This window comes from Temnothorax longispinosus, chromosome 7 (genome assembly GCF_030848805.1).
Source record: "Temnothorax longispinosus isolate EJ_2023e chromosome 7, Tlon_JGU_v1, whole genome shotgun sequence".
NCBI lineage: Eukaryota > Metazoa > Arthropoda > Insecta > Hymenoptera > Formicidae > Temnothorax > Temnothorax longispinosus.
This window is the reverse complement of record NC_092364.1, coordinates 9,033,712-9,057,241: the sequence shown is the minus strand read 5'-3', so window position 1 is coordinate 9,057,241 and position 23,530 is coordinate 9,033,712. Positions and strand designations below refer to the sequence as shown.

Here is a 23,530-nt window from a genome sequence, read left to right as displayed (position 1 = left end):
ATCTGCAGGAAAATTATTTATCATTAAATGCACCAAATGCAACATATACCCATAGTAACAGATACGATACAATATAGTAAATTATAAGTCCAACAAACATTATGTTATATGTATGTAACATGTTACATACATATAACATAATGTTTGTTGGACTTACATGGATATTACGTGTAACTAACATACATGTTAGTTACACGTAATATGTTGTATACAGTTACATTGTTGAATAGGAAATTATAATCATCATGTACATTACATGTAATATTATGTTTGCTGGCAAGCTATCTTTTGTTTTTTCTTATATACATGTATATGCATATGTGTTTTTCTACTTTCTTAAACTAATATTTCTCTAATTCTTGTATCTACATACTTCGTATCTCCGTTAGAGCTGTTACAATGATAACTATATCCATCGTACAATATTTTTGGTTTTTGCAGTCTTGCTGTGTTGTACTTTCGCGTTTCTGCCATATCAAACAATGCAATAACAACAAACACAATATAATAAACACTTATGCATAGAATGACTAGGACAGATTGCATAACAATGGAGAAAAACAAAAGCATTCTTAAACTTGGAAATGAAAGTATTTTTAAAGCAAGGCGGGAAACACGAGCGGCATGAAAAATGTGTGGCTGAATTGAGTGAACTGAAAACAGAAATTGATGCAGCCCTACCTCATGAATCAACAAAAACTATTAAAAAAAGGATAATTAAATTGTAAAGCGCGTCATGAACCCATGTAGAACCTCGTTTCGCGTGGACACACACACACACAGACGAGGCGGTGCGAGAGGGGAGCCTTCGGCCCCCCCCCTTCGCACCCCCCTGTGGTTGAAAGCGTGGAACTCGCTTTACAACTTAAAGTACATGCTAAGTTGTAAAGCGCGTCATGAACCCATGTGGCACCTCGTTTCGCGTGGAAAGTGTATAATGCGTGAACTATTTTGACATATATATGTTACGGGCAATTTGATAAATTGGGCATTATGCATAATGGCCGGGCATTATGCATAATTCCCAATTTGTTCGGCCAATATGATTAATAGAGAAGAATTAATCAAATTGCCCGGTCATTATGCATATTTCCCAATGCTAAATGGTCATTTTGATAAATCATCTCATTTGAGTTGATTTTCCTGGCAATCTTAAGCCCCTTGCACAATAGGCGATAGCGATAGCGGACTTAAATATTTGTTAAAACTAAATAATTTGTTAAAACAGAGAATAGTTGATATATGAAAAGTAAATATTTATGTGTACTTTTCATATACCAACTATTCTCTGCTTTAACAAATTATTTCTGTTACAAATATTAAGCGTTTAAGTTAACGAAACATAAATAATTTGTTAAAGCAGAGAATAGTTGGTATATGAAAAGTACACATAAATATTTACTTTTCATATATCAACTATTCTCTGCTTTAACAAATTATTTATGTTACAGATATTAAGTGTTGAAGTTAACGAAACAGAAATAAAATTGTTAAAGCAGAGAATAGTTGGTATATGAAAAGTTCATATTAATGATTTTCGTTAAAGCAGGGCACACACACGTGTGTATGCCCTGCTTTAACGAAAATCACAACTTCTATAAAGCAGGGCATACACCAGCATACACACGTGTGTGTGCCCTGCTTTAACGAAAATCATAACTTCTATAAAGCAGGGCATACACACGTGTGTATGTGCCCTGCTTTAACGAAAATCATTAAACAGTTACATCGTGCAGAATAACCAAGCATCTCGATTCAAGCAGTTAGGTCTCACGCTGGGAGTTTCATTAGTTTAATTATGCGTAGGAAGCACACACACACACACACAACGGGGGGGTGCGAGGGGGGGGGGGCCTTCGGCCCCCCCTCCCCCGCACCCACCCCGCCGGTAGGCTGCGTGGACCTCGCTTTACAACATAAAGTACATGCTAAGTTGTAAAGCGAAATTATAAAGCACATGCATGAAGGGGTGCAAGGGGGCTTACATGCGTGAGCGCACGTGAACAGAAAGGCTTTTCTCCTCTGCACCCTCCCCCATGCATGTACTTTATAATTTCGTTTTACAACTTAGCATGTACTTTATGTTGTAAAGCGAGGTCCACGCAGCCTACCGGCGGGGTGGGTGCGGGGAAGGGAAGGGCCGAAGGCCCCCCCCTCGCACCCCCCCGTTGTGTGTGTGTGTGCTTCCCACGCATAATTAAACTAATGAAACTCCCAGCGTGAGCCCTAACTGCTTGAATCGAGATGCTTGGTTATTCTGCACGATTGATTCATTTAAAATTGGCGCAGTTTTACATGCGCGTGCGACCACTGAGCATGCGCGTGTGGCCGCAGGGCATGGTCGTAGTTGCTGCATCTCGTCGGTATGACAGGAATCATAACTTGATTCCTGTCAACTTTAACCGTTAATATCTCGCTTCGCGGGGCAGAGCGACACTTTTTTCTGCCAGATTCGGTCGTTTCGTGCAAAAACGCGTCGATTAAGCCCAAGTTGAACGAAATCGGTGAGGAGGCCACTATTCTTCAGATTTACCCAGTTAAATATTTTTAAAGCGCGTCATCTAACCTATGTAGGTTAGTGACGCGCTTTAAACAGTTACATAGGTTAGATGACGCGCTTTAAAAATATTTAACTGGGTAAATCTGAAGAATAGTGGCTTCCTCACCGATTTCGTTCAACTTAGGCTTAAGCACACACACACACACACACACAACGGGGGGGTTCGAGGGGGGGGCCTTCGGCCTCCCTCCCCCGCACCCACCCCGCCGGTAGGCTGCGTGGACCTCGCTTTACAACATAAAGTACATGCTAAGTTGTAAAACGAAATTATAAAGTACATGCATGGGGGAGGGTGCAGGGGAGAAAAGCCTTTCTGTTCACGTGCGCTCACGCATGTAAGCCCCCTTGCACCCCTCCATGCATGTGCTTTATAATTTCGCTTTACAACTTAGCATGTACTTTATGTTGTAAAGCGAGGTCCACGCAGCCTACCGGCGGGGTGGGTGCGGGGGAGGGAGGGCTGAAGGCCCCCCCTCGCACCCCCCCGTTGTGTGTGTGTGTGTGTGTGTGCTTCCCACGCATAATTAAACTAATGAAACTCCCAGCGTGAGACCTAACTGCTTGAATCGAGATGCTTGGTTATTCTGCACGATGTAACTGTTTAATGATTTTCGTTAAAGCAGGGCACATACACACGTGTGTATGCCCTGCTTTATAGAAGTTGTGATTTTCGTTAAAGCAGGGCACACACACGTGTGTATGCTGGTGTATGCCCTGCTTTATAGAAGTTGTGATTTTCGTTAAAGCAGGGCATACACATGTGTGTGTGCCCTGCTTTAACGAAAATCATTAATATGAACTTTTCATATACCAACTATTCTCTGCTTTAACAATTTTATTTCTGTTTCGTTAACTTCAACACTTAATATCTGTAACATAAATAATTTGTTAAAGCAGAGAATAGTTGATATATGAAAAGTAAATATTTATGTGTACTTTTCATATACCAACTATTCTCTGCTTTAACAAATTATTTATGTTTCGTTAACTTAAACGCTTAATATTTGTAACAGAAATAATTTGTTAAAGCAGAGAATAGTTGGTATATGAAAAGTACACATAAATATTTACTTTTCATATATCAACTATTCTCTGTTTTAACAAATTATTTAGTTTTAACAAATATTTAAGTCCGCTATCGCTATCGCCTATTGTGCAAGGGGCTTAAGATTGCCAGGAAAATCAACTCAAATGAGATGATTTATCAAAATGACCATTTAGCATTGGGAAATATGCATAATGACCGGGCAATTTGATTAATTCTTCTCTATTAATCATATTGGCCGAACAAATTGGGAATTATGCATAATGCCCGGCCATTATGCATAATGCCCAATTTATCAAATTGCTCGTAACATATATATATATATATATATATATATATATAATCATATATGATCGTATATAGTCAATATATATTAAAAAAGAACTGTTTAACTTTGATAATAAAGCATGAGTGCATATATGATCTATTGTTCATATCTAATTTGGACTTATATATGATCATATATAATAATATATAGACCCATATATAATTTTATATAAAGTAGGGGAGACCGGGGCTAAACCGTCAGTTTTTTTCGGTGCCGATTTCTAACAAAATAAATAATTTTAGTTAAATGTGATATACCACTGTAAAGAGTGAACCTTTAGCTACAAAATTTATATAGGAAATTTTTGTCTACCGCTTTGTTTAACCGGTATAGAGCAAAAACGACAACGGTGGAAAAATTGAAATCTCAAAAATGCCGGGGTTTAACCGTCACACTGCATTTTCAATACATATACGTACATTTAATCCTGAAAAATGATAGGATACATTTTAATAATTGTTTTTTAAGAGAAAAATATAAAAATTTATATAAAATTTTTATGCAAAGCATTATTAAAAAATAGTTACGAGAGTTCCTACTTCCGCAGAAGTCACTCGCCCGACTTGTTTCACTCCTCGACGTCCGATGACTCTATTCGGTGTCTGAACGGTTGTAATTCGGTTTTAATATTTGTTCAGAATCTAGCATTTATTCGAATTGAGAGTAAGAACGAGCAGAGCTACCTAGGGTAAAACAGAGCCATGAGCAGAGAGAAATCTATAGATAGATTTATTTGTTATTGACCTCCCGTAAGCGCGCTATCTATCGGGCAGCGTTTCTGCTGTTGTCGCGCTGCGAGGCATACGTCCAATTTAACGCATGAGTCGTGTTTCTTTCTATATTTGTGCGCAACGCTGACGCGCAGGCATTCCCTGATTTTACCGCGAAAACAACGACGATCTCGTCGTCACTTCTTTTCGGTCGCTCAACGAGTGAGCATCTCAGTTATTGCTTTGATATTGCGTAGATACGCTACTTTTCTATAATCGTAAAATCATTAATATCCCGGCTTCTGAGGAAGCAGAGCTGTTATATAGAGCTACATCGCTATTTTGGAAAGACGAAACCTTGTCTCCGGACTTTCTGACTGCTGAAGGAGGAACGAGGAAAATCCGATAGTAAAAAACGAGAGCGGCCATTAATCCCGAGATATATTTTTGGAAGGACGAGGATCCATTGCGACGTCCTTATACTTGATAAGTATACTTTCGAGGAGTCGAATATTCCAGATATTCCATCCTGGAACAAGCCTATTGTGGCTAATTGCGAGGTAACCTTATCATTGTGGTAAAACCGCTCTTGGGTTTACATTATATTCAGGCTATACATAGCCTAATCCTCGGATATTGGTTACTGAGAATATCGTGAGATTTTCACGATTGCATTCCGTGGCGCGCATAAAGTAATACAATCGAAAGGCCTTATTCAAGATATCTCAGTTCCTTTGTGAACTTTCTAGAAGACGAGTAAATATATATCAGTTCCTTTGTAAACTCTCGTAAATATAAGATGATTGTGTGTCTTCTATCTATATGATACATTGCGTGTTTGAAATGTTGTACATTGCGTGTGCTAAGCTTAATTGATACATACCGTGTTAAAATTATAATACATATCGAATTCTAAGCATAATATATAGCGTGTTCGAAGTGTGACTAAAGGCAATATAAATATTGTCCTCGGGTAATCAAATACTGTCTAAATTCTCTGTTCAAGAAAACTATATTCCTTTTATTCAATTATTAGTAATTATGATTACTTTCTTTTTTACGTTTCTTTCTGCGTAGATTCAGTAATAATTTGCAATACCCGTGTCTAATTTACTTATAAGTTTATCTCGGTCAATAATGATTGAAGTACGACATACTATTATAACATGATCTTTCCTTTCAGAAATTATATACTTAGTAAATGTGTTCAGCTGAAATAGTAACTCAACTCATTGTCAGTAATCAGACGAATAAAGGAGAGTCAATCTTCTTGTCTAAGAATTCCATTCCAAAAGAGAATATACCTGATAAGACAGAATTAACTAATCTTCAATCATCAATGACATTAATTCTATATAATTATTTACTGAATTATTTTTGTATGATTTATGTTCTTGACATATGTTTATGACTGTTTATTATATTGAGAATTTATTTGATTTCTTTCAAATTACTTTGATATTGTCTAAAATTGAGATAAACATTAATTGCTGCATTCCTGCGCAACCGAATGTAATACTTTGATTTTGTTATAAAATGATATAAACATTGTACTTTTATTTTATGAATACTGGTAAGGTTTTTGGCAGTTTTCCTTACCCGTGCAACGAATGTTGGTATTCTATGAGATTCTGCCAAATAAAATATAATTGATTCATTAAGCAATTAAGGCATCGTTCTTTCCTTCCCTTCGAATAAAAAGTTTGATACTCAGTTCCTATACAACATTTTTTTTGTTTATTAAGCGGTATCCATAATTAATGTAGAGAATCTAAGCCAATTTTTAGTACTTTTTTAATTAAAAAAAAACCTAAATTTGAGAAAGTTATAGCTTGCTAAAGTTTCTTTGATAACGGCAACTTCAAAAGGTATGACGTCATTTCTTATATAAGGTATGACGTCACAGCACATTTTCGTGTACTATATTTTCTTTAATTTTGAAGATATTGCAAAAATTCAAAAAGTTTACAAAGAAAGTATGCCATGATCTATCAGACCGTTTAATAAAAAAAAATTACGTTAAAACCGAATTTCCGTCTCATCTATATTCCATATGCAGTGAGCCTGGAAATGCCCGGAAATGCCTTGGAAATGCACCCGGACTGCTTACTGACGGATTAGCCCCAAACACAAGTTTCAGGTTTGATCGCCCACGAAATATTTGACATCAACGATAATGAAAAAACTACACTGGATTCGTGTTCAGCATGCATTACTCTTTATAATCACGTACCTTGAGATTTGGAGAGCAAATATTATTGCAGATATTACAAAATTTCCACGCGCAGAAAATGTAACTTTCACCTTCTAAAAACACGTTTGCCCTCGTAAAAATCATAACACGGCAGGTAACCTGCCGAAACTCCGTTGATTACATGGGTACCATAAGCAGCGTTTACAATGTTAATAGCGAGTTCGCACAATATACAGGTTCCGAGATATTCGAGATATTTGATTTGACGGTTCAACCCCGTTGACGTTTTAGCCCCGGTCTCCCCTATAATCACATATATAATTATATATAATCTTTTTTTTCCTGGGTATATATCTTGAATTAAAATATGTTTGACAAATTGAAAATTTTTTTCTAGAAATTACTACATTTTTTACTTTCCAGTTAAGTTTATAATTCTGTGCCTAAATCTTTCTGTGCCTGATATTTTTCCTTTCTAGCAATGTTGATCGTTTTGATACAAGAATTGAAAATTGTTTTCTAGAAAGTATTAAGCATTGCAGATATTACATTTCTTATTTTCCAGTTAGGTTTATAATTTAGATATTAAGATGCCTCCTAAAAAAAGAAGTTTAATTGGGAAAATTTCTACTGATGCAAAACAAAAAAGGATCGAGAGGGAAAATGAGACACCTTTACAAACAAAGGCCAGAATAGCCGAAGTCAGAAAAAGGTTCTTAAATTTAAGGGCAAAAGAGACGTTTGAGCAAACTGAAGAAAGACTTGCCTGTCTAAGAACAAGGACCGCTACCTACAGGACAAATGAGACGCACGAGCAAACTCAAGAAAGACTTGCTGGTCTTAGATTAAGGGCACACACAACCAGAGGTTTTGCATGGCAAGATTTAAAACGCGCAGCGTTTGCCTCTAATCCAAAGGAAAATTACTACAAACATCCGAAAGTGGTGATTGGCAAAATGGAGAATGTTTGTGTGCATTGTGAAGCATACAAATGGAAAGAGGAGACGCCAGGAATGTGTTGCTCTAACGGCAAGGTCAAACTGCCATTAATTACTCCGCCACCAGAGGATTTAGGAGAATTAATAAGAGAAACCACTCCAGATTCAAAACACTTTCTGGCTAATATAAGAAAATACAACTTATGCTTCCAAATTACTTTTTTTGTCTTTATCTATTTACTTATCTATCTATTTATTTATCTATTTATCTATCTATTTATTTATCTATTTATCTATCTATTTATTTATTTATCTATTTATTTATTTATCTATTTATTTATTACTTATTTATCTATCTATTTATTTATGTATTTATCTATCTATCTATTTATTTATTTATTTATTATTTATTTTTTATTATTATTTAATTATAAAAATCGCCTTGTACCCACGTGATGGCCCCCCTCCACGCCGATGACGTCATCAGGGGGGGATGCCCCGCCGAGATCCCCTCGCCCCTCACCTTGCGCGAGCACCACACCTTGATCCAGAACCGGCTTACCTTATCTACTTATCTTTCTCTTTGTCATACATACAGGCCATCATATTCCTGGTGTACCCTAACCAACTGGAATTTCGGCCCACTAAAACCGTTTACTGTCGCTACTGTTTATATTGTGTCCATAGGGCATTCGCCGTCGCGCGTGATCGCGCGTACGCCGTTCCGCGTACGCGTGCGTTCTTGCACTTCGCCTTGCGACAACGTGCGATTGCGAACGTTGACGCGCGGCGGCAATTTCGCGGCATCCGCGCGACAAAAACGCCTCGTGTAAACAGGCTCTAACAGAATTATTGTACTATTAAGGATGTATTGCACCTATTTTCAAAGCGCTACCAAGTGGATAAAAATTTGTGAGAATGTTCTTTTAGTCTTCCTGATGTGCTACAAAAAAGTAGAAACGAATCCACTAAACGGTTGCTGAGATATAACGATTTTAATTTTCATGGATTTTACACGTATTCAGATGGGAAGAGACGATTTTGGCGGATAAAACAGCTAAAAAAATGTTGAAGGAGCGCTACCAATATTTTGAATTTTTTTGTACATCTAGTATACGAATAGATGAAAATATCTGCCAAGTTTCAATTGTCTTCACTACACCGTTTTAAAGAAATAAATTATAACTTGAGATAATTGTGCTGTCGGCACGAATGTATCTCGATGGCTCGTGAAAGCGCGGCAACGTCACAATCAGCTGGGCAAGCGAACATAACTTATGGCTGTCGCTACACGTATATCGGTTCGACTCGGACCGTCGTGTGAGTCGGACGTGAGTTGCGTGCGCGCTCTGCCGCTTTATACCGGGCTTTTCAGTATTGAGACTGTGACCGATAGCTTTTTTCTGAGAGGGTGATACGGTTGTCCCTCAGGGGGATACTTATATTTTTGTTACAGCTTGTCGCTCCCCTCTCGGAGGGGGAGCATTTAATCCATTAATTAGGATTTAGATGGATCCTGTAGGACGGGACACGACACGTCCACATGATGACTCCAGCGCTTCAGTCAATGGTTCGCGTGGAACTCATAAGAAGTTGAAAACCTGTTACACTGAGCAAGAATTTGATGAAATTACCAACGAGCTCATCACGGCAGAGAATACGGAGGATAAGAAGACGACAAAAAGTCAAGGACAATCCGTAGCAAAGAGACGGCGGGACGAAGACCTGAATAAGAGTTGCAATCTCCCCCCTGTTTTGGGAGTGATGAATATAGAAGTGGAGGCTAGTCTCCAGAATCAGTCCGTACAGGATCGGGGCCACGATTTTTTAATAAACCAAGTGACCCCGCCCGTTGGGGATGGCAGAAACAAGGACGATTTAAGTGCCCTTCCGCCGCCTCATGAGGATCACGTGAACAGTAGTGTTGGCATGTGTGATACGAATGTAAATATTTTGCCTGATCTTCTCGACAAGGAAGCCTATGTAGTGAACGGCTCTGCTTTAGTTAAATGGGACTTTAGAAATCCAATACATGACGCGCATCGCTTTGCAAGATTTGATGATAACTTCTTAGGTAATGCTAAAATTACTCTTCGATTACCTCCCGACCAGGCGTCCACGAGAAAAGGTATGAATGAAATAAAAATCTGGTCAATTTTGGTGGACCTCCGTATTTTTCCAACATCGGTCGTTATGCTTAACCACTTCTCGGCGGAGGCTACATTTAAGGGTTATGTCGATGCCAATCGGGCATTGGATATCATTAATAAACTGAGTGTTCCTGTCAAACTAAAAGCTTTATTAGAACAACGATCAGTGACTTGTAAAGGTGTTATTACAGACTGGCCTTCGTCGATTACCGACCTTTGGATGGTAATACAGAACAAAGCAAACATCCTTAAACTAGAACGTATGTACCGACGAAGGTGGGACCCTACGACTAAGAAATCTTCTTTGCTGGCTACAGACAACATTGTTATTACGTACAAGGATAATAAAGTTCATGATCTTAAGATATTTTCTAATGGTGTGGGATTAAAGGTAAGACTATATATACCTCAAACTAAACAATGTTACAATTGTTTTAGATTTGGACACACAAAGATCGCGTGTAAAAGCGAGACCCGTTGTATCGTTTGCGGGGAAAAATCTCATGGCCAATGTGATAGACCCACGCGTTGTTACAATTGTGGAGGCTCCCACAAGTCTACTTTTAGAAGCTGCTCTGCCTATGAGAAAAATAAAAATATTAATGTTTTGATGGCTTTTAAAAACATTTCGTTTCACAGTGCACGACGGATAGTGGAGGGGGATAAGATAGCTCCTCCCAGGGCGTATGACAGATTTTTGAACCCAGACGCTTGGCCGTCTTTGCCGGCTCCCCCCGGGGACAGATCTCATAGAGAGGTGGATAATGAGGAGCGTAGCGGGCGGCAGGTGCCTGCGCTGCTGAGGACCCGTACTGAGGATGCTCACAATCCTCCCCTGCGTAGAGACAGGAGATCTAGGGACACACATGTGCCTTATGCCAATGTGGTCAGGGACCACTACAAACAATTTGACTCACGAGCAGGGGATATCTCCAAAGAAAGGAGAGGTATTGCCCTGACAGCATCTCGAAATGCGGCCGCTTGGTCGGATGTCATCCGGGAGGACGCGGATGCGGTGCGAGGAGTCCCTCGCTCGCAGGATCGCTACATCAGAGACGCATTAGATAATGTTTTGCAAATATTACATAGAACCCCAGAAGTTAGAGAATTTTTAATGGAAGCATTGATGAGTTACAGTGACCCTCGCCGATATGGATGGCCTTCTCGGGGTCATGGTGGCCTTGGAGGTCATGAAGTGGAGGGATCGGCTGCGAGAGCACGATGGGATAGTGAAGAGAGATTTTAGCCTCCCCTTTGTTTATACAATTCAACCTTCTAAGTATTATGGAACTGCCGTGGATATCAGACCAGCAAAGATGAGCTCTCCAAACGCGTCACGGACTTTGATATTGTGGTGTTGACTGAGACAAGATGTACTGGGAGGAAGTTTGTCTATTTCTCCGGATTTAAGACGGTGCATAGCGCAAACCCGCTTGGCAGTGGTGGTGTCTCGATTTCTGTCCGTAATCATGTTCATTTCGACGTTATCACTATGACTAACATTCCTGCAGGTTATGATGCGGTGGGTATCAAGACAAAGAACTTACATAAGAACGTAAATGTGCTGGCCATATAACAGACACCCCCGTGATGCCATCACGAGACGGGACCTTAATTCGTTAGTTAATAGTATTGGCGATAGATCTATTGACTCTGTCATTCTAGGTGATTTTAACGCCCATAACGTCGCGTGGAATTGCCACTCTACCACGGACAATGGTGATATGTTGTGCGAGACCATGACGGATGAGGACCTTTTCTGCATAAACACAGACACTATGTCTCGTGTTGGTGCGCGTGGACAGCGGGACTCTAACATAGATTTGATGTTTGGTACGAGGGACATCATCGATCGTGTCACGTGCCGACAAATGGAGGAAACTTGGGACAGTGACCACTATCCTCTCTCTTTTAGCTTTGATATTTCTATACAGACTTACAGAAAACTCACCAATAGAATTTCATCTAAAAGAACTGTCTGGTCCGAATACGGTGATTTGGCTGAGAAGGAGATCACGGCCTCTCTCTTACCGAACATTGAGCTGTTTGAGAGTGATTTTGAGGGTTATTATCGTCAATTTATTGATATTCTCAAGAGATCGGTCGCCACCGCCTCCGGCAGACGTAGAATTTCGCCTGATCTAGGACGAGAAGGAGTTCCAGATAAAGTTAAAAGATCCCATAAATGATGGGACGCGGAGTGTGAGTCTGTGATTCGCAATAGAAAGGAAGCGTTCGCCGAATTTAGAAGAACCAAGACTCTCCAGGCGTGGGTTGAATACAAGAAGATGGGAGCTCTAGCCAAACGAACTATTAGAAGTAAGAAGAGAGAGAGCTTTGAAAATTTCTGTAAGGATATTAATAGATTTACGAGTCTGGGGTATGTGTGGAACACCATGCGCATTTTGAAGAACGCCGGGAAAAATATTCAATGGAATTCATGGTCTACTAAGAGCAGAGAAGACGAAATTAGAAGATCAATTGACGCCTTGGCTCCTCCATTTGTTGGTGCGGAGCCGATTACGATCTCTGCCGTTGACTGTGCAGATGAGGAATTGGAGGCCCCGTTTCTCCGTTCGGAGTTAGACAGAGCGATCAATATGGTTAGGAGGGATTCTGCTCCGGGCCTCGATGGAATGGAATATAGGATGATTACTACCCTGTCGGACTCCGGAAGAGTTTGTCTTCTTAAGATCTTCAATATAGTTTGGAAGACGGGAAATTTGCCGTCAGACTGGCAGGACTATCAGGTTATTTTTATTGATAAGGTCGGGAAGGAGAAGGTTCGTCCTATTTCATTGTCTTCGTGTATCGGGAAACTCATGGAACGCATGATAAATGAAAGATTGATCTGGTGGGCAGAAAGGGAGGATAAATTCAGCTCATCGCAGAGTGGCTTCAGAAGAGGCAAGTCATGTGCTGATAATTTGGCTAGAATTGTTACTGACATCAAATCGTCCCTGTGTGCGGGGGAATATCTTTTGGCGGCCTTTCTCGATGTGTCGTCTGCTTACGACTGCGTGAACTACCGCATTATGCTGGAGGAACTTATAGCGCTTGATTGCCCCACCGGCATAGTCAGATTCATTGGTAATTGGCTATATCGTAGACGTGTACGTTTCATAATTAATTCTCAGGAATTTGTGGATCGACTGGTCTTTACGGGGCTCCCGCAGGGCGCTGTTCTGAGCCCGGCATTATATTCTCTCTACACCCGGGGACTATGCGCCAACCTCCCCGAAGGCGTTGAAGCCGTTGAGTTTGCTGATGACGTGGGTCTGTATGTCTTTGGACCGAATCGCAGACGGAATAGACTGCTCCTTCAGCGGGCTGTCAATATTATAACTGAGAGACTTACGCGAATTGGTCTTGATCTCTCTCCGAGGAAGACGGTGCTTGTGGAGTTTTCCAGGAGTGGATATGTTGATAGGGAACTATTCATTCGTGTCGGTGACTGTAATGTCCACAACAGTAACGGGGCGAAGTTTTTGGGCATCTGGCTCGACAGTGGGCTCAGGTTCACTCGGCAGGTCCAGGAGGTTAGATCCAAGGTGTCAAGGGCAAACTCTTTGATTAGATACTTATGTTGTGTGTCTAAAGGAATGGAAGTTAACACGGCTTTAATGTTATACAAGAGTCTTGTCAGGTCTGTAACCGATTATGGTATTTTTGTTTATTTTCCTAGAGATGCTGCTTCTCAGTTGAAGCTGGAGAGAGCTCAGTATCTCGGTATTCGCACTGCTCTCGGCTACAGAAATAGCACTCCAAACAACGTTTTAATAGCTGAGGCTAAGGTGAGACTACTTAGAGATCGTGCATTTATGCTTGGTTGCAATTTTGTAAATAAAATCAGGGCGTACAATCACAATGGGTTGTGCATTAAGTTCCAGCGTCTAGCTGATGGTGAAAACTATGCACGGTTTATTCAGCCTATGTATAAATTCTCCCTGCTTACTGAAATTTGGAAAAGGACACAATCATTTAGCACGGGAATCGGAGCTGCAAGAAAGTTTGAGACATTCACTGGATCATTCGGCGCCCACACTTTTATTCCGACTGTGGATTTTAATATTGGTGTTACCAGAAAGCACTGTACATTCCTTGATAGCCAACTTATTCAGGATATCGTCGGTACGTACGACCTGGGGCCCTCCCCAGAGATCATATATACTGATGGTTCTTATGACGAGTCTAAACGCTCTACTGGAGCTAGTATGGTCATTTGTGATGAGGAATTTGCTTATAAAATGAGTTTGCCATACCTATGCACGTCATATACCGCGGAGGCGTTTGCTGTGAAATCGGCTCTTCAATTGATGCTTATCCAGAGGCATACTAGAGGACATGATATTATTATTTTGACGGACTGTAAATCAGTTTTGGAGTCAATTCATAACAATCAGTTGAATGTTCATAAGAATCGGTATATCACGGAGGCCAGAATGTTGGTTTATGATCTTGAGAGGCTGTATGGGAGGAGAGTGGTGTTGGTTTGGATTCCCGCTCATGTGGGGATCGTTGGCAATGAGTTGGCGGACTGCCTGGCCAAGGAGGCCGCGGAAGAGGAGGCTGATCCCTCCATTGAAATACCGCTGGGGGATTTCATGAAATGCATTCGAGAGGAGACTTGGGATGCGACACAACGATCGATAATTCAGGATTCTGTGCACAAGGGCTTCTTTTATTTTCGAAACTTCTACGATCGTGGCGCTGTTAAACCTTGGTTCTGGGGCATCAACTTCGAAAGATATTTTGTGACTTTTATGAACAGGATTAGGGCGAATCATTGTAATCTTGGTGCTTCTTTAAAGAGGAAGGGTTATACGGATTGTGAGAGGTGTGAGTGTGGTTACGAGAGGGAGTACTTGAGACATGTTTTACTACAGTGCCATAAGTATGATGATTTGAGAGTGGCATTGGACTTGGAACTCAGAGCGGAGGATTTCTACGAGGAAATAGACATTTTTCAATTGATTAGATCGAAGAGACTCGATATTTTGTATATAATTTTTAAGTCTTTTTTCAGAAAGATTGATAAAGTCATTTAGATAAAGGATCGATTCATCTCAAGGATTAATGATTGTGTGCCAATTACTGTAGTGTATAAGGCACCTAACCTCCTCACTCGAGGAACTGGAAAACCCCCCCCCCCCCTACACGTATATCTATGCCTTCTACTACTTCTAGCTAACTTTTTGTCTCCGTTGCACTCGTGAAGAGATAGAAAGGGGAAATGAGAAACATAGCGGGATTATGAATATCAAATAACGCAGGAAAAATTACACAATAAGAAGCAATAATTTTGCAAGAGTAAATACACACAGGTGTGTTTCTATATTATTTTTCTCAGTTTTAATAAGTGTCATATTATCAATACATGTTCACTTACAACCACAGTTTGCATAATAAAAGTATATTCAGTATACATAAAAGACTATATTTTTTCATAAACTAGGACAATAAAAACAAAATAAACTATATTAAATAATCTCTTTGGTTTTTCTTTGGCAAAATTAATCTTTCTTTTGCCGTAAAAAATCAATAATTTTATTTATTGATTCTTTTTGAATTTTTTGTAAAGTTTTTTGTTTGATTTTTGTCTCAAGAAATTCGGCAAGTCCGTCAGCTCCACACAGTGCATAAGAATTTTTTAAAGTTTTCATATCGAGTTCAGCTAACGCCAATTTCTTGCGGACTGATAAACCAATATTTTTCATAGCTGCTAATGTTGACAGAATTTCAGTACTTTTCTGCTGAGTATTCCATATAAAAGTTTGTTCGGAGAAAGTCTTTGAATTTGTTAAAAGTTGTTGCGTCGTTATCTTCAACTTATTTAGTATTTTAGACAGGATCACACAATCGCGTGACGCATTGTGAGCTCCAACGGTAGAAATGTTCAATGCATTTGCCAATCCGCTAATTGAGCATGCCCCTTTTCCTTTGCGACCAGTACTATTTCTAATAACCTGTAACGTATCAACAAAACTATAAACTACTTCGGAAAATTCATTTTCTAGAGAACATTTTATGACTTGTTTCATAAATCTGGGCCCATCAAATGAAAGATTATGTGTAGCAATGCAACACTTTTTTCCGAGCGATGTTAGCCACCCATGTAAGCTTCCCAACGCAGCTCTTATCGGCACAGATGGAACTTGTCGACCATTGTACATGAGTTCTCCGTAACAGCTCGTTAGACCATTCGCCTGACTGGCACTCACAGAAATATCTTGAACCGGGTTAACATAAATATCGAACGAATTTTTGCCATATTTTGCGGCAATTTGGAGGATGTCGCAATTCATTTCGAAGCCGGATGTTTCTAAATCTAATAGAACAATAGCAATGTCATTATTGTCTTCTTCCTCTAGATCTGTCTTGTCTTCCTCTGCAAGTTCATTTAAAAGATCGACATTGCTCTGATAAGTGATGCCTTTGACGTTTTCCTTTCTATGACGTAAAGCCGCCCGCAGCTTTTTCAAATGCATACGTCGTTTCTTGTAAGCTGATGTCTTCATCAATTGCCGTCGCCTTTGGAGAATTTTTTGTGACGCTGCAACATGTCGCGAATGGTGCTTGCCCGGCGATTTGCCCAGCTTTTTCAGTATCGCTTGCGTGTATCCTTCCCCGATGTTTTTCTGGCCAACTGTGCAAGCGAATCGGAAGTCGGCGGACGCAGTTTTACTGTAACATCGAGATTTTGGAGCTTTGCTAGCCATAGTTGCGTTTAGGCTTTCGTTGGTATTACTCGATGCACCCGCCGAAAATTTTACGGCATTATTGGCCAGCTTGTCAAAGATTTCTCGAAGTGCCTCGAACAGTCCCGGCTCCCGAATTCCTCCTGGAATGATTCTGTGCTCGTAATTTTCCTTGTCCTGAATGAAACCACACCAGTGGCCACATTTACTATGGTCGTTTATAGCGTGGTACGGAATGTTACGGATTGCATCAGCCATCGCTCTGCTGTTACCTTTATTCTGACACATAGCGTACGTGAAGCACCGGTGGAGATATGTAATGCAGTTTTTTGTAAGTTCTTTATGGTTTTTTTGAATCGTGTATAATCTTTTTTTGACGCTGTTTGATGTGTGGTTCATATCGGATTGTTTCACGATGGAATGTTTGCTGGCAGCTTGGCATACTGCATTGGTTGTGCTGTCATCGTCTCCTATGAGTACACCCACTTCTACATTTTGGGCCCTAAGTATGCTGCTATTGACAATGAGTTTCTTAGCGACGTGAGGCTCCATAGCTTCCGCCGAACCATCAAAATTTTTGCGGCAATCGTGATCCGGAGGTTGATCGGTTGCATTGCATTTTTTGCACATCCGATTACATGTTGAATAATCTAAAATCATTCCGCTACGGTAACCAACAATGGCACCGAAGCCATTCAAGCTGTCGTAATTTCGACCTGCACCTCGCGTACTCCATCCCATATCGTATGACACTGCAACGCGGATTACATCGTTGAAAGTAACAGTAGGTTCTTGTTCAGGTTCGGATTCAATACAGGTAGGAATAGGATCATTTTGCGGTCGAGAATTAATTATAAAATTGGATTGGAACTGTTCAGGCCTGAAAAGAAGAGTAAATACACATAGGTTTATTTTTATATTATTTTTCTCAGTTTTAATAAGTGTGTAATTAGGATTCGAAGAGAGCTTAGATTACATAATACATTCTACATCGAAGAACGTTGATCAAAATAATTATTATTTATAAATAATTTAATTTGTAAATAATCTAATGTGTAAATAACCTAATTTGTAAATAACTAATTTGTAAATAACTAATTTGTAAATAACTGTGATTTGTAAATAACCTGATTTGTAAATAACCATTGAGAATATAAAAGCCGAATTACTTTATGTTTTCAAACAGTAAACACAAATTGAATGACTCATATTTACAATTAGAATTCAAAAATATGAATATATAAATATTAACGTAAAATATGCTATTTTATAAAAGATGTAGTCATTTACAATAACTTTTCGATGCTCTCAGCATTTTCGATAGTGAGTTTTCTTTCCAGCGCAGTGGCTTCTACGCAACTTTCATTCGCTACTTCCTCCGCAGCAACTCCCACTTCTTGTTCATATTTTTTAAATGTGTTAAAATTCATACATGGTACGTTCATGCATGCTAGCATTTTTTGGAAGTGTGTCCATCCTAAACCACAATGTAGGATACCTGCAGAGCGAAAAATTCAATATGTACAAATAATAAATAGTAATTATAAAATTAATAACAATAGAAGCACAATAATCTGTCATAAAGTATTACCTAATGTTGCTTCCGAATTAATGTCGAAGCGAGGGCTGTGTTTATCGGTATATTGTTGCGTGCCTGTGCAAACTTTATTCACGACGAGGCACTTATGACACCGTACTAGAAATAGAGAACCCAAGCCACTTCGTATCTCACTTTCTATGTACTGTAGAGAAAGAGCTTCGGTACAAGAACAGCACCATAATTGCTGTCCCAAGATGTTCAAATCGACAATACGTCGTCCATCGATGACATTTGTTTGTTGTTCCACATCTTCATTGGTTATGGGATTACTTTCCTCCGGTTCAGTCGAAACTTTTCTTCGCTTATTGCACGTTTCTATTCCAGCTTTTCGTTGAGCGAGTCTTTTTTCATAAAGGGCTTTTGTCACTAATTTTCCTTTCCACCGATAACTTTTGTCTGACATTGTAAAAATGTAAACGACAGATATAACCTCGGAGCTCGCGTCAAGTCTTGCACTGTTTTGGTACTGTGCAAGGCTGCCAACCTACGTGAATCGAGTCATACAGCGTTGTCACGTCTCTTTTGAGAGAGTCGCATAACAATGTTTATAATAAATAATATTCAAAATTATCGTTTATATGATACATATTTATCTTTTTTGACGTTATTAAAGTCACATTTGTTTATCAGCACTGCTGAATAATGTCTTTTGCTTTGAAATAATTTGACGTTATGAAGTTGAAATCAGGGCATTTTCACTGCCAAAAGTTTAGGCTCATAAATTACAAAAATCGCAAATAATACGGAAAAAACATTTATAAAGTAAAAAATACTTTTCTAGGAGTAAAAATAAGACTCCTACTATCATTTGAGTATCTTACATCTAGATTTACTATGCGTTAGGCGTAGATATTCAAGTATTTCAAATTTCATGCACTTTTGTCTAAGATTGTACGTGTGATACATCCTTAAAAGTAACTTTCCTAGCGAAAATAAGAAGCTTTATAAAGCGTTGACAACCGTTTAATGAGGTTTTTTTAAAAGAATTTATACGCTTTCAAACTTTGTAAGAACGCTTACACAACGCCGTTAGGTTTTAAACGCTTTTAAAACGCTTATCAAACGCTATATGGGCAATTCCACGTCAAATCGGACAAGATTTGACCTCGTATTTTTTAAATCGATTGAAACTTTTTTTACATGAAATATACATAAAATAAGCAAATACGTATTTTTTTGTTTGTCCAAAAAATTTTTTTTACAAAAGTTATGAACAATACAATTTTCGTCAAAAATGAAGAAGTCATCTACTTTACAAATTAATATCTCTGGTTATATTTGTCGTAGAGAAATATTCAAAAAACCATTTTAAAGCTAAGAAGGCAATCTTTGAAAAAAAATAATTTAAGTTACAAAAAATTGCAAATTCCAATTGTTATAAGCAATTGAAATGTTTAATTAATTTTTTCACTAAAAAGTACATTTTTAAAAATTTTTTAAATAATGCGATCTTATTCTTTATTTCATTCTGAAAGTACACATATTTTTTTTTTTTATGGAGAAACGATGGTTTCTATTTTTTATATAATTTTAATGACTGAAGCGCCGCGCCGCGCCGCGTCGCGCTGTGCTCGCGTCTCTAGTTCGACCAAAGTAAGCGCGGCGCATCGATGCCGTCGATTACTTCGCCACCTGTATTTTGGGGACTAATATGAGTAATATATTATAGGATTCTTAATGGTGTTTCCAAAATAATGTAATAATTTCTTTCGTTTCAAGAAAAGGATGTTGTTTAATTAATTGTACATAACGCTTTATCTTCGGCTAGCTAAGTTTTGTTTTTGGAATGGTTATAATAATTAACAAATCTTAAATTATTCGCATTCTCGTCTAAATTTTGATTCCTGGAATCGGAGCCTAAGAGTGAGAAATAGTTTCTCTCGTCTTTTTAACGATTATGTCACCGTCTGCTTAATTTTTATCGTCAGCATTTCTTCTCTTCGATATCGGTCGTATAATAATAAACATCCGCTTTCGCAGCATCTGGCACGAACACGATAACCGGGGCCCCTTGATTTGACTGTGGTTTCTGGTAGTATTTTTTACGCTGAACAAAAAATTATATAGGTCTTATAGGGCTAACTGCTTTAGTTTTCGAGATATGCAGTATTAAAGCTCAAAATTAATATAACTTGGTAAATGTCTAGATTAAAGGCGACCTCACCGGTGTGAGGTATGCGTGAACTATTTCGGGACTACCGCACCTCTCCCGAAAGCACGGGGGGGGGTGCGTGAACCTCGGTTCGCGTGGAAAGTGTATGCGTGAACTATTTCGGGACTACCGCACCTCCCCCGAAAGCACGGGGGGGGGGTGTGCGTGAACCTCGGTTCGCGTGGAAAGTATATGCGTGAACTATTTCGGGACTACCGCACCTCCCCCGAAAGCACGGGGGGGGGGGTGTGCGTGAACCTCGGTTCGTGTGGAAAGTATATGTGTGAACTATTTCGGGACTACCGCACCTCCCCCGAAAGCACGGGGAGGGTGTGCGTGAACCTCGGTTCGCGTGGAAAGTGTATGCGTGAACTATTTCGACATATATATTAGTTATTATGCTTTCCAATACTCAAAATAGCTGCTATATTTTCAAAACTTTTTTTTGTTAATAACTTTTTAATGAATAACGAGCGACGGCTAAAACCTTCTGAAGGTCACTCGGGGTCGTGACTTTGACAACATATATCAAGGTCATTGAAATCGGTGAGGTCGCCCTTAATCTAGACATTTACCAAGTTATATTTATTTTGAGCTTTAATACTGCATATCTCGAAAACTAAAGCAGTTAGCCCTATAAGACCTATATAATTTTTTGTTCAGCGTAAAAAATACTACCAGAAACCACAGTCAAATCAAGGGGCCCCGGTTATCGTGTTCTCCCCCAGTATCTGAACGAAATATTATTCGGCAAACCGTCGTCATTTAAATTTTCGTCTCGCTTACAATTAAAAATAGTACAATTAAATAATAATACAATTTAAAAAATCACAAGATTATTTCATTACATTAACGATAGAACATTTGCTTGAAAATGAAAACTCTCGAACTTCAATTTGTTTTTTGTCAATCGGTATAAACGAATAAAATTTTTTTGTACCAGTTATGGGCACAGCGCAGTCAAATCGTGGCTTTAAAAAATTAAAATAATTATTATATTCCGCTTTATCAAAGTATAAACATTCTATATTTGGAGTATTTATTTTCGCCCAGTTAAATAAATCTCTTGGAGTTTTAATAATTTCATCTGAATGTTGAAGACTATATCTTGCTGCTAATCTTTTAATTGTTCCGCCAATTCCGTCGCAGGGTCCTTTGCCATGAGACGTGGCAAAGAAATGCCATTCTGCAGTTAAGCCAAAGTTGTCGTAATGGTGGGAGAGATTGATAAAATTCTTCTTGTTTTTATATTGTGCTCCAGCACCGTCAGTAAAATAAATAATTTTTTTTACATCGTTTGTTATGTTCTTGATTATTTCAATAACTTGTCTTTGAAATAAGTGAACAGCAACAGTATCATGTTTCAAGCAGTCTGATATTGCAGCTAAGCTTTTATGTTTCAGTGTTGATTCTTCTTTGTAGTAAATAACAAAAGGATGTATAGTTGCTTGGTCATTGTTCCAATGCACTCCTTGAATTGCATCTTGAAATACAAATGCATAGTTTTCCGAAAAATCACCTGTTACAATGCATTCCTCGTTTGTTAAATTTTCTTTTTTATGTTTTAAGAAGTTTGATTGTTGCTGAGCAATAAAATTATGTGATAATAATTTTGGTAAGACAGATGACAATTTTTCTAAAAAATCTGGTACAGAGGTCTGCATCGTTTCCAAAGTTGCTCGATCAACAGTAACCCATTGTTTATACACAATTGTGTCAGTAAATTCTTCATCATAAACAGATTGTAATGAATTAATAAGATCTGTTGTTCCTGGGCATTTTTTGCAACGATTCAAATTACAATCTGTTGTTGCATTTTTACAAATAATTTGGTCTAAGCAATCGCGATACGTTCTTATAGGTTTAGTCATACTTTGAGACAATTTTTCAATTTTGCCACCATCAAGCATCAATTTTACATTTTGGTGAATTGCACACACGCAAACTGTATGTGTACCGCTTGCTCCAGCTAAGATACAATATTTTGGTCTTAATTCGGCAAATTTACTGAAGCCGAGTTTTTCATCGGAAAATTGTTTCTTAAACTCTGTGAATGCTTCCTTTAAATTGCACAACACTAAACGTTTTTGTTTATGAATTTTCTGTCTATTTTCATAAATGATGACATAGTCTTTCTTTCCAGGCATTATACGGCTTATGTCATCTGACTCGTAAAATTGTAAGATTTTTTCAACTAAAGCATCACTCAATCGCTTTCCTCTCTTTAAATTTGGGCATGATAAAATCCCTTTTTCTTCTTTTACTTTCTTTGCCACACTAATCATATGTTTAGAAGCTTTAAAGTGAGTTAAAATTTCTGAAAATGTCCAATCCGAAAATAACGTTAAAATTCTAATCTTTAAATTGTTGTCACTTGTTTTATGAAACTCCTCTTTCAGTTGCGTTATAATGTCTCTGTTTCTGTCATCCTCTTTAATACTGAACATTTTCTCACGAAGAGTGTAACATATTTTGGCCTATTTGTTCGCAGGATATGTTTCTTGAAGTAATTTCCGTTTCTTAATTGGCGACTCTTGCAATAGAATTAAACACTTTTATTTAACAGATTTACAGCTTCTTCAGTTTCTAGATTAGGTGATGATGACTCTTCTTTGTATTCGGGGAAATCTGGAATGCTAGGAAGACTCGAAAACAACACTGTTTCAATTTCACTTTTCGATGAATTTGCAATCTCTTCTTGAGGCTGTACAGTGTGTGTGCCTTTCTGTTTAGATGTAGATGGAACTTCGGTATTATTATCCATTTTTAAACTTAATTTTGAAATTTTTATTCGACAATTATCACAAATCAATAAGTTGACCAAAGTTTCATCTTTGTTAAGTTTTTTAAGTTGCGCTGCTGTAATATGTCGTAACCGTTTCCGATCTCGGATACTATGATATTTCAATTTGAATGGATTGAAGCACTGTACTTTATAACTGTTTTCATCCATGTTTGGATTCTAGCTTCCAAGATTTTGTTGCTGAAAGTGTATAAAAATCGTTGCAATAAGCGTTTTTTAAATTTGACTACTAACAGTAAATTAGAATTATGCACTATTCAGAATTACACACAGTTCCTACTATGTACTTACGTTGCTAAAATTGCAATTTTGTTGAACTTCACACAGAAGATGAAAATGTAATAGCGTAAAA

The 23,530-nt window shown here is 38.5% G+C and overlaps 1 long non-coding RNA gene across 1 annotated transcript; it reads right to left on the bottom strand.

Annotated features, from left to right (window-relative positions):
• Nucleotides 1-20,482: 20,482 nt before the first annotated feature.
• Nucleotides 20,483-22,575, bottom strand: LOC139816004 (uncharacterized). The gene is made up of 2 exons (XR_011732886.1): nt 20,718-22,575; nt 20,483-20,546 (listed from the first exon to the last, which is right to left on the bottom strand). It is a non-coding gene; the product is annotated as an uncharacterized lncRNA (long non-coding RNA).
• Nucleotides 22,576-23,530: the final 955 nt, after the last annotated feature.